General features: G+C 42.2%; 1 long non-coding RNA gene across 1 annotated transcript; it reads right to left on the bottom strand.

The window, feature by feature from the left end:
• Positions 1 to 3,751: 3,751 nt before the first annotated feature.
• Positions 3,752 to 8,942, bottom strand: LOC123744616 (uncharacterized). Its single transcript, XR_006770987.1, has 2 exons — positions 4,126 to 8,942; positions 3,752 to 3,826 (listed from the first exon to the last, which is right to left on the bottom strand). It is a non-coding gene; the product is annotated as an uncharacterized lncRNA (long non-coding RNA).
• Between the last annotated feature and the right edge of the window lie 1,020 nt (positions 8,943 to 9,962).

Here is a 9,962-nt window from a genome sequence, read left to right as displayed (position 1 = left end):
TATTTTCAAATACAATCACTTTTTGGGCTTAGTTGTGGTTAATTTTGCAGTCTACAAATTATTATAATTATGTTCCGGCCACCCGACCATCAGTGGCTGAATCTAGTTGCCCACTCCTGCTCTAGATGGCTTGGGCCTTGCCGGGATAGTTTAGTCATAAGCCTTACCTCAGAATGACTTGGGCCTTGCAGGGATAGTTTAGTCATAAGCCTTACCTCAGAATGACTTGGGCCTTGCCGGGATAGTTTAGTCATAAGCCTTACCTCAGAATGACTTGGGCCTTGCCGGGATAGTTAAGTCATAAGCCTTACCTCAGAATGACTTGGGCCTTGCCGGGATAGTTAAGTCATAAGCCTTACCTCAGAATGACTTGGGCCTTGCCGGGATAGTTTAGTCATAAGCCTTACCTCAGAATGACTTGGGCCTTGCCGGGATAGTTAAGTCATAAGCCTTACCTCAGAATGACTTGGGCCTTGCCGGGGTAGTTTAGTCATAAGCCTTACCTCCGAATGACTTGGGCCTTGCCCTGATAGTATAATCAACTTCTAAGCCTTACCTCCGGATGACTTGGGCTTTTCTGTGGTAGTTCCCCTTCTTGATGACAGCTGCCATGTCGCCGAGGGTGTCGCTCCCTAACCAGGGTGTCTGTCCCCAGGGCCTCCAGTCTCCGGGCTGCAGCCTGGACCTACACCGGGTTGTTTAACCCCATCAGTTACTGTCTGCTGATCAGCTGGGCTGTGTCCTCCAGGTAGCCCTCCCTCAGCCCTGCCTAAATGGAATTGAATTAAATTGTTGTCAGTGTCATAACACATTATACAGTAAGTGAGTACACACAATAATGCATTAAAAAAGGATGTCATAGAGCATTATACTCATGTCCTTCATAGAAAGTGTTACATAATGTTAATATGCGTAAAAAAGTATGCATATATCAATCTTTAAGATGTGAAAGTATTATTAATTAAAACACTTATTTCCGAAGTGGTCCTCAATGGCAAAACAAATAACACATAATAATAATAAAATACACTAAGACAAAGTTACAAAACAAAAAACATTACAAATATTACCTTCCTGCCAAACTTCTGGGCCAGCTGCTCCAGTTGTTCTGGACAGCCTCAGCAGCGCAGGCTGAAGAAGTTTTCCTCAATGCCTCAATTCCTCAATGCTCAATGTTCCACAGCAGGAGGTCAGACACCATTCTCTCATAATGGATCTTCTGATCATCTAGCTACTTCAGGAGAACTTCCATCTGGAAGAGGAAGAGAGAGAGTTATTACACTAACGGATCAGAAAGAAAAACATGAAATGTAGAACCTATAGAAAATAAACACATGTTGAAATAAAGTAAATATGCTTCTGTACAATCTGAAGCCTAAAGGGCACTGTGCATTCTGCATAAGCATAATTCAGACTTTTCGTCTGCTCGCGAACAATCAGTCATTCTCTATTCAATGCTGTCAAAACAATGATTCGTACCTACACTGCAGTTGCAAACAGAGTCTCAAAAGGGTTAAGGTTGCATGTGGATCACAGGAGGTTGGTGGTACCTTAATTGTGGAGGATGGGCTCGTGGTAATCGCTGGAGTGGAATGGTATCAAATACACCAAACACATGTTTTCCATGTATTTGATGCCATTCCATTTGCGCCGTTCCAGCCATTATTGTGAGCCGTCCTCCCCTCAGCAGCCTCCGTTGATGTGGATGGAGGCTAGATCTTTAAGCCAAACAAAGTCAAGACATAGCTACACACTACAACAGTAGTCTACACACCATGCTCACTACATCGGTACATACACACTACACCAGCACAAACCTGTCTCACTAGATCTACATATACACACACTAGATCTACATATACACACACTAGATCTACATATACACACTAGGCCTACATACACACTAGGCCTCCATACACACTAGGCCAGTACACACCTTGCTCATTTTGGCCATTTTGGGGTCTAATAGTCAAATCAAATTGTATTGGTCACATACACATATTTAGCAGATGTTATTGCGGGAGTAGCCACCTAAACTATTGGTCACTCAGACTGTCACCGAAGAACATGTTATGCCTGTCAGCTCCACTGCTCTTTGTAAATTCTAATTTCACTGCTGCCTTATTCCACACGCAACCTTCCACTCTTAATGATTTACTGTACTGTAATACACCTCAATGATCATAACACCACAGCAACTGTCTCTCCACCTCAGCACTGCAGAAACATGTTGCTGGATCTGTTTCCACGTGTCAGCATGTTGGGGATGATGATGAAATGTCTCCCAGCTTGGCTCAGTCTCAGTCCATTCAAAACAAACAGCACTCAGTGCTCCTAGCTTCCGGCTACAGTGTGTCTCAGTGTCTGTTTCTCCCCACAACAGACAGTCATTGCTCTGCATTACAGGATCTGTATTTGTACTGATCTGATTAGTTTAGCACTAGCACCACCCGTTCTCCCATTACTCCACAGTGCATACACCTCCCATTACAGTGCATACACCTCCCATTACTCCACAATGCATACACCTGGCCTAATCCACAGGACAGTCAGAGAAGGCATGGCTGTTATTTAGAAACTACGGTACATTCAAGATTAGGAGAAGTGCAGTTCAGACCAACGGCCTGCAGAGGGAGCCTGAATCCCAGGTTGATGCCATTGTGTGTGTGTGTGTGTGTGTGTGTGTGTGTGTGTGTGTGTGTGTGTGTGTGTGTGTGTGTGCGTGTGTGTCGCCTATCACATACAGGCAAAGTGTGTTTTCTCAACAGAAGGATCTGTTATCAGCATCACAACTGAGCCACCAGGCCAGATGGGCCCATCCCTGACTAGATCTGATGTGGATATGACACAAGGATCTGCTTTCCTCAATATCATAACCATAGATAATGATGGACTATGATTAAACCCACTACAAATATGTAATTTCTAGAGCAAGTTCAATAGGCCCGTACCGCCCTACCAAGCAAAAGAGCAGTAACTTCGCCTTTTGTCCAAAAGGAGTTACTGAAATGTTTTATACATTAAATACATGCTTTATCATGTGGGCAAAATCCTTCCTCCATTGTGTTGTGCTGTAACTGAAACTGTATGGAACTGAAAGCCGTATACAAATAAAGCTATGAACACAAGTTAGTGTTGACATTTTTTTGTCATGGAAACATTCCAGTGGGTGTACCAAGTAAGAAGTGTTGATGATCAATTACTTGAGAAGGAGACCAAGTCAAGACGCTGTACCAGGTGGATTCAGTTTATAGTAAGGCAGTTTATTATGAGACAAAGATATTTGGCTGAGCGTGCACGGACTCCTTCGTTTAGCTCATAGGGAACTAGCAGAAGAGAGCCCCGAAACATAGTGTACATCCAATTTATACAATGAAATAACAGTGTGTTGACGTTGAGTCTAGTGGGTCCGCTCTCCTGACTGGTCGATGAGTGGAGGGACGGTCCACTCTCCAGGTGGTGTCGACTTCCCATTGGCCCTTGGCAGTGTCCTTTGTCCTCGGAGTCCAACACCCCTAAGTGTGTGTGTGTGTGTGTGTGTGTATTTCTGGTAATTCGTGTCTGGGTGCTTTGCGATATTCATGGAATGTTGTTCTTTACACCAGTGGTCAGTTCGTGTGGCTAGAGTTAAGTCAGCCATCTGTCTCTAGGTGTGGTCGTGATTGGTATCAGTTGGTTGCTCAATATGTCTCTGGAATTTTGTTGTGTGCTGTTGTGAAACATGTTGTGCAAATGCCCTCCTTATATATCATTAGGTAAAACGTTAGATTATCTTTATTACAAATCCCCCTCTTCACGTCTGCAAGACGTGACAAAAAAGAACAATCTGCGGCACAGCGGGAGTGAAAACAAATAAACGGAAGTACACAAATTTGTCAGAGACAAATTTTGTGAGTCCCCCTCTTCTCACATCTCACCTCAGCAGATAGCTTGTCAAGTCTCAATAGGGATTAAAATCATATCATTTCCATTACAATCCACCCGTTTTGCTAGATATTTCACATACATTATAACACATCTATTTTGATTGGATTCAGAAATTTCACACAAATTCAAACTAATTCATGCATCCCAATAGATGGTCTCATCTAACATGTGCTCCTCATATTTGAATGAATCCTCCACCTTGCTCGGCGGTAGGTACTTGTCATCTCATTGATCTGAACTTTGACTCGGTCCGTAGCTCACCATCTGCTCCGTTATCATCTCTCTAGAGTTCTGGTGATTAAACCTCTTGCACACGGGACCAAACAACAACCACACAACCCAATCACACTCATACAGGTGAAAGCAGCCCATAATACAGTTCTTGCAACACTTTTCCATTTCCCAAACATGATCTGTGTTATCAAAAATGTACGTACAGCAATGAACCTAATCATTCTACCTACACCATCCTCTTTGCCCGTAACCTATCGAGAGTCAGTCTATTTTACCAGGTCATGAGGGAGGTGGCGGATAATTGGTCAGAGAACCTCTTTACTGCATCCCCTGTTTCATTCATGAATCTCTGTTGATTAAAATATGTCATTAATTCAATCCACATTATTATTTATTGTCAACTACCAAAATAATGTAGTGTTAAAGCCTTCACATATTTGATTCATAGCTTTGTATTCATCTGGAACTTCCCTGAGGATGCCAATAGCATCCATCTTGTAAAGCTACTCCCATCCTGGTCAAAACTCCTCCTGTGCCTACTTTAGCCTCCTATAACTGGCCTCTGATGACTAACTCGAACTGGTTAGACCAATAACCCCAGGGCGCAATTCCTAACCACCCTTTGTGGTAATTTCTGTCGTATGCGTCCTTTGCTGGTACTAGCCCACCCTTCATCAGTTATAGGTGCTATGAGGTTACACATTTTCTCCTGTGCTTTCAAACCTAAATCAGTCATATTAACAATTACCTTTCCAGCCATTAAAATCATCTTAATTCTCGGTGCCATTTTTGTATCTATAACACTGGTATTCATCCGGAATTTAGGTGAACCGAGGTGGGTTGGCTGAGTACTTCAATCTGGCCAACCCATATTCCTGTACAGTTGTCTGCTTCCCCAGGAAATTGTTTAATGTTTACCTTAAATTCTACATCTTGATCTTCTTTGATTCCTTATTCTGTACGTCACTCATCAGTGTATTATATAGTTTATCTTTTACTTCTTCTCCATGACAACGGTAACCTATGTTTAGTACCAGTAGGTGGTGGATCTGAATATATCAGAAAGATTAGACTATGATGCAGCTCAGAGTTTCTACTCTTCCCAAAAACCGTCAACCCTCTCCTGCCCTTAGTCTCTCTGCTTGGTACCACCCCATACTCACACCTCTAGGAGCACACACAGTGATGAACGGTCGGGATAGGGAATCTTCGTTAAGGAGGTAACCCCCGGACCCTGTTGGTATCGGTTCTTCTCCTAACTCTGTGTGTGATCAGCAGTGGTCATATGTGTACATACCTCCTTGCAGTGGGTAACGTGGACCCAAGTGACTCTCTCAGCTTTTCTAATGGCAAAGGCAATGGTTTAACAGCACCTGGTATGGGCCTTCCCCACGGGGCTGCTTCCCGTCTTTTCTCCTCAGGGACTGGATCCACACCCAGTCTCCTGGTTGGATTGAGTGAATCACCTTCTCCTGTAATTCACCTGTTGAACACAAAATCTTGGACATACGGGTTTGGTTAACAAACAGTCTTCTCATGTGCTCTGCTAGTATATCTTTAACTTCTATGTGTACCTGTTCTGGTATCTCTATTCTCCCTAACTCTGGCATTCTATAGGCTCTACCTGATTAGCTAAACTGTCATCCATCATTTAAAGAGATATAATCCCTAGTGTTGATACTGGGATCTATCTTGTCCTAATATTCTAGCTACCATAATCATGTCCACCAAGTAAGTTGGGAACACTTCTACCCATTTGCTATACTTATCTGTTATTGTTAAACACCCCTTCTTCCCCTTAATTCTGAATAGTTCAATAAGTCCATTTCCAAATGTTGGAATGGACATTCTACAAAAAATGTTTTTGTTCTAGTAGCATCCTATCCTGTTCTATCGCCTGCTCTACCATACTCCCCCTATTTATACATGGCTCAAGCCATGTATCAATTTTGCTGCATTTCTTAACAATGTCTTTTGTAAGGTTAGTAAATTATCCTTATGTCAGCCCTTCTCTTGTAGGATTGCCCCCTTTCATATACCACATGTACAATTCTCCCTGGGGCATTCATCCTTAGCTACCCTGTGCATTTCTCTATCAAGTGTCCTATCTTCTTTAAGATTGAACAACTTCTTTCAACTAAATTATCATATCTTTTCCGAGCGGATTTTACCAAACATAACTTAAAATCATAACTATAATACATGCCTATGGAGCCGATAGTCTCTCTATGTATTAATATCCTAACTAAATGAACCTAACTAAATTATCCTGCTATCTTCTATTCTTATGTCTTTTCTGTCTCTCCAGTGTTATTTCTGTCCTCACCTGTTTATAATTTAACTATGCTGGTCTCCACTCACTAACCGTTATCTAATTCTTCTATGTTACTTTTATCTTCTCTTCCTTGTTTATGCTCTCCTCCTTCTACTTCCAACCCATCAAGGTCTCAGCAGTGCAGGGGAGTACTAAATGTCTCATGGTCTTATTACATAGCTATTTACATTTATCTCGATACCCTCAATAATCCTGGATTCCCTACAGATATTCATATATTCCTGTCCTGTTGGCTTAAGTCTACCATTATTAACCTGTTTTATCCAGAAAATATAATATTACTATTATATTAATTCCACAGTCTTGTTGTGTTAAATCTCTTCCACTAAATACAACCACAGCTGACTTCCTAAGGGAAAATAAACTTATCTAGATAATGTAAAAAGTACCCCTACTTATCAAACGATATTCACGTAACATAATCAGATCAAAATGACTAATCTGAACTACTCCCCAAAGAAAAATTATTGTACCCTTTTCGTCATTTTGTCTTCTCATTGGTTAAAATTATCAATTGTGTCTAAGAACTTTAACTCCATCATAATTATCAGTTCTCCTAGTTTCCTTAAAGTTAGTATCCCAAATGACCTTAAATTCACCATCCAATGGCTTTTCATTGCGGCTGATCAGACCACAAAAGGAAAAGTCACCAGTGGGGTCAAAAAAATCATAACCCCTTTTCAGAACCGTTTTTTCTTTCTTACTACATTAGACAAATGAAAGCTAATAACCTAATGTAGATTTCGTATCTCAAGTTCCCAGAACATTCCCTATCAAAAGAATTTCACGTGTTTAATTAAAACTCAGAAAATAAAACTTTAAAATGCCATGTGTGTCTACCCCTTTAAGATATCCTGTCCCTAGGAATTTTTCCCCAAAGAGCTAAGCGCTCCATATTCCATAAAATAACCACTTGGTCAGCATTTCCTCATACTACACCGATTCAGAAACCCAAAAGTTAACTACAAACAAAACCTAAAAATGCTTATACTTCCATTGTACTCCCCCCAATCATTAGTTTTAAACTTAATTGAACATGCGCTACCCTTGGATACAATACTGTCCTTCAATCTATGAAACCCCATATTTTAACGTACTATTTAACCAATTTGACCCAAGATTGCTTAAAACCCTAAAACCCTTTCAGTTTGTCTGCAAACCGGCCCATTCTGTTTGCTAGGAATACCCTGCCATTATACACAACTGTGTTTAATGTGCACCTTCCCAGTTAATTATAAAATTAACTCCACCTGTAATTCACCTTAATGACTTGATATTTTTCCTTGCAATGTTCAATTCACTGGTGTTACTAAACAATCAATACCACGAATCAATAACCAGAATTTATCACAAAACAAAACGCTTCTTTCCCGCCAAACATAGCCCAGCGATTACCTCTTTTCAAACAGCGTTCTGCCTTTCCTCTATCACAAGATTAAAACCAATATTCCAACTGTATCTCTCTTTCGGCTTCACACTTATGAAATGTCTATGTCCTTATATGTACCATGTAAATCGCCATACTTATAAAAATAACATAATTCAACTCTTTCTCTGTATGCCATTTCCAGCAACAGAGAACGTATTATATCAAAATTCTCTCGCTATTATTTTCTAATTAGTTAGCCTTTCAATTTAAACTAATCAAGCTATCAAAACGTTACATTTATATCTTAAACAAACGCTAGCAACCGTATCTCTCCAGGCAAAACATATCTTCTTACATTTTAGTCCCATGGTGCATGGGCTGGGATCCAAACCCGGGCCTCCCGCGTGGCAGGCGTGAAAACTAAACTATTCGAATGCATACTCGGGTTCAGTGTCTTCCACCTGAACCAAAGGAAACATTAGGCCCCTATCAGCCTGACCAGGGTCAATAGCGGTGGTGATCAGCCTAGTAGCAAGAGTACGAGCGCATGGAATGCAACAGCATCCACAAAGAACGAGTATTGCGACAAAGACGGAAATAGAGACCAGTACTGACGATACCAGCATTTTATATTTACCGAAGGCATCCATCCAAGAATCCCACATAGAGGTATCCACCCCCGAGTGCCGCTTCATCTTGCCGTTGAGAGTACGGAGACCCTCCAAGGCAAGCGTGAAACTACCGTCAGGAGCAGTATTATTAGGAATGAAGGTGCAGCACTGTTCCCCGAAGATAGTACATACGTTACCCTTTTCTGCCAATAGCATATCTACAGCAATACGATTTTGGAAAGCCATGAGCGAAGTTGCTTTCAATTGGCCGTGGATAGCTTCAAATCCCAGTTGAGTCCAATTACCCAATTTCTGAACATTAAAATGGATGTAATTTATTCTATCAATATTTTTGTTAATTGTGCACCACCAGCAAATAGAGGATTCAAACCCAGCAACCACTTGGTCTACCAACTTGTATTCGTCGGGAACCCCCCTGGGGACCCCGATAGCGTCAATGTAGGTGGAGTCCCCCGGCAGTTTGGGCCGCTGCGCTTTTGACTTAAATGGCCCAACCTCGGTTCCCAGGGATTGGATACGAGCAAGAAGATCCCAAACACCCATGGGGTAGACAGAAATAGGCAACAAGAGGTTAATTAGGCCACAGAGGCCAGTAGTATTATCAGGCAATCTATCAAACAAGCGTTTACCCCCACACCACCACCACACATCTGCTCTAGAGAGGGGTTTGAATGATCCGTAAACAGTAAAAACGTCTAGACACCATCCGTCCTGGATATCCCCTACCCAAGCTTTACCCCAGTTAGGTTGACGCAGGTAAAGCTGGCCTTAGCAACAACATAAGAAAATAACGGCTTCATGACGGAGGATAGCGCGATTGGGTAAACCACGTCCCAGTCAGAACAATTTGCATCTAGATTGTCTTGTGACATTAATGGAATCAGACATGTCGGGGAGATAGGGGCAGGCACAATGCGGAGCAATGGTCTTGGCCCCATGCAAACCACACAGTTCTGACGTGTGGTATTAGCTGCTTCCTCAGTTAGCAGGAGCCAGTTGTTAGAGAACCCGGAGATACCGGTAGCTATCTGGATGGTATCATCCATAGTTGGCGGGGAGGTAGCCAAAGTAACTGGACCCCATGCTCCACCCTTCCTAGGCGCTGCCTCAGGAGATTAAATGTTGTCCTTCACCGTGATTGCTTGTGGGCTAGATAAATTAGTTAAGCAAATCCGCAGATTCCAGTCTAGGGAGTTTGGTACATATGGAGCGAGTACAAACTGCCGACAGCCTAGGCTTTTCCTTGGCCGAACAATAAATTTCAACCCCGTTGTAGTTGTAGATAATGTCAGGACCCTGCGCCAACCCCCGACATCGTCCCCCTCAGACCAAGCGGACCAGTCTGGACCAGATTCGGACACTAGATTTTTCCAGGACCACTCGCTATAGCCCCCTAAGGTCATATACCATATTTTGTCAGTAAACTCCATCGCACTAGCCCACCCATTTCTAGAACGTCCCAGAA

The sequence above is a fragment of the Salmo salar genome, chromosome ssa09 (assembly GCF_905237065.1).
Source record: "Salmo salar chromosome ssa09, Ssal_v3.1, whole genome shotgun sequence".
Taxonomy (NCBI): domain Eukaryota; kingdom Metazoa; phylum Chordata; class Actinopteri; order Salmoniformes; family Salmonidae; genus Salmo; species Salmo salar.
This window is presented reverse-complemented; position numbering and strand designations above follow the sequence as displayed.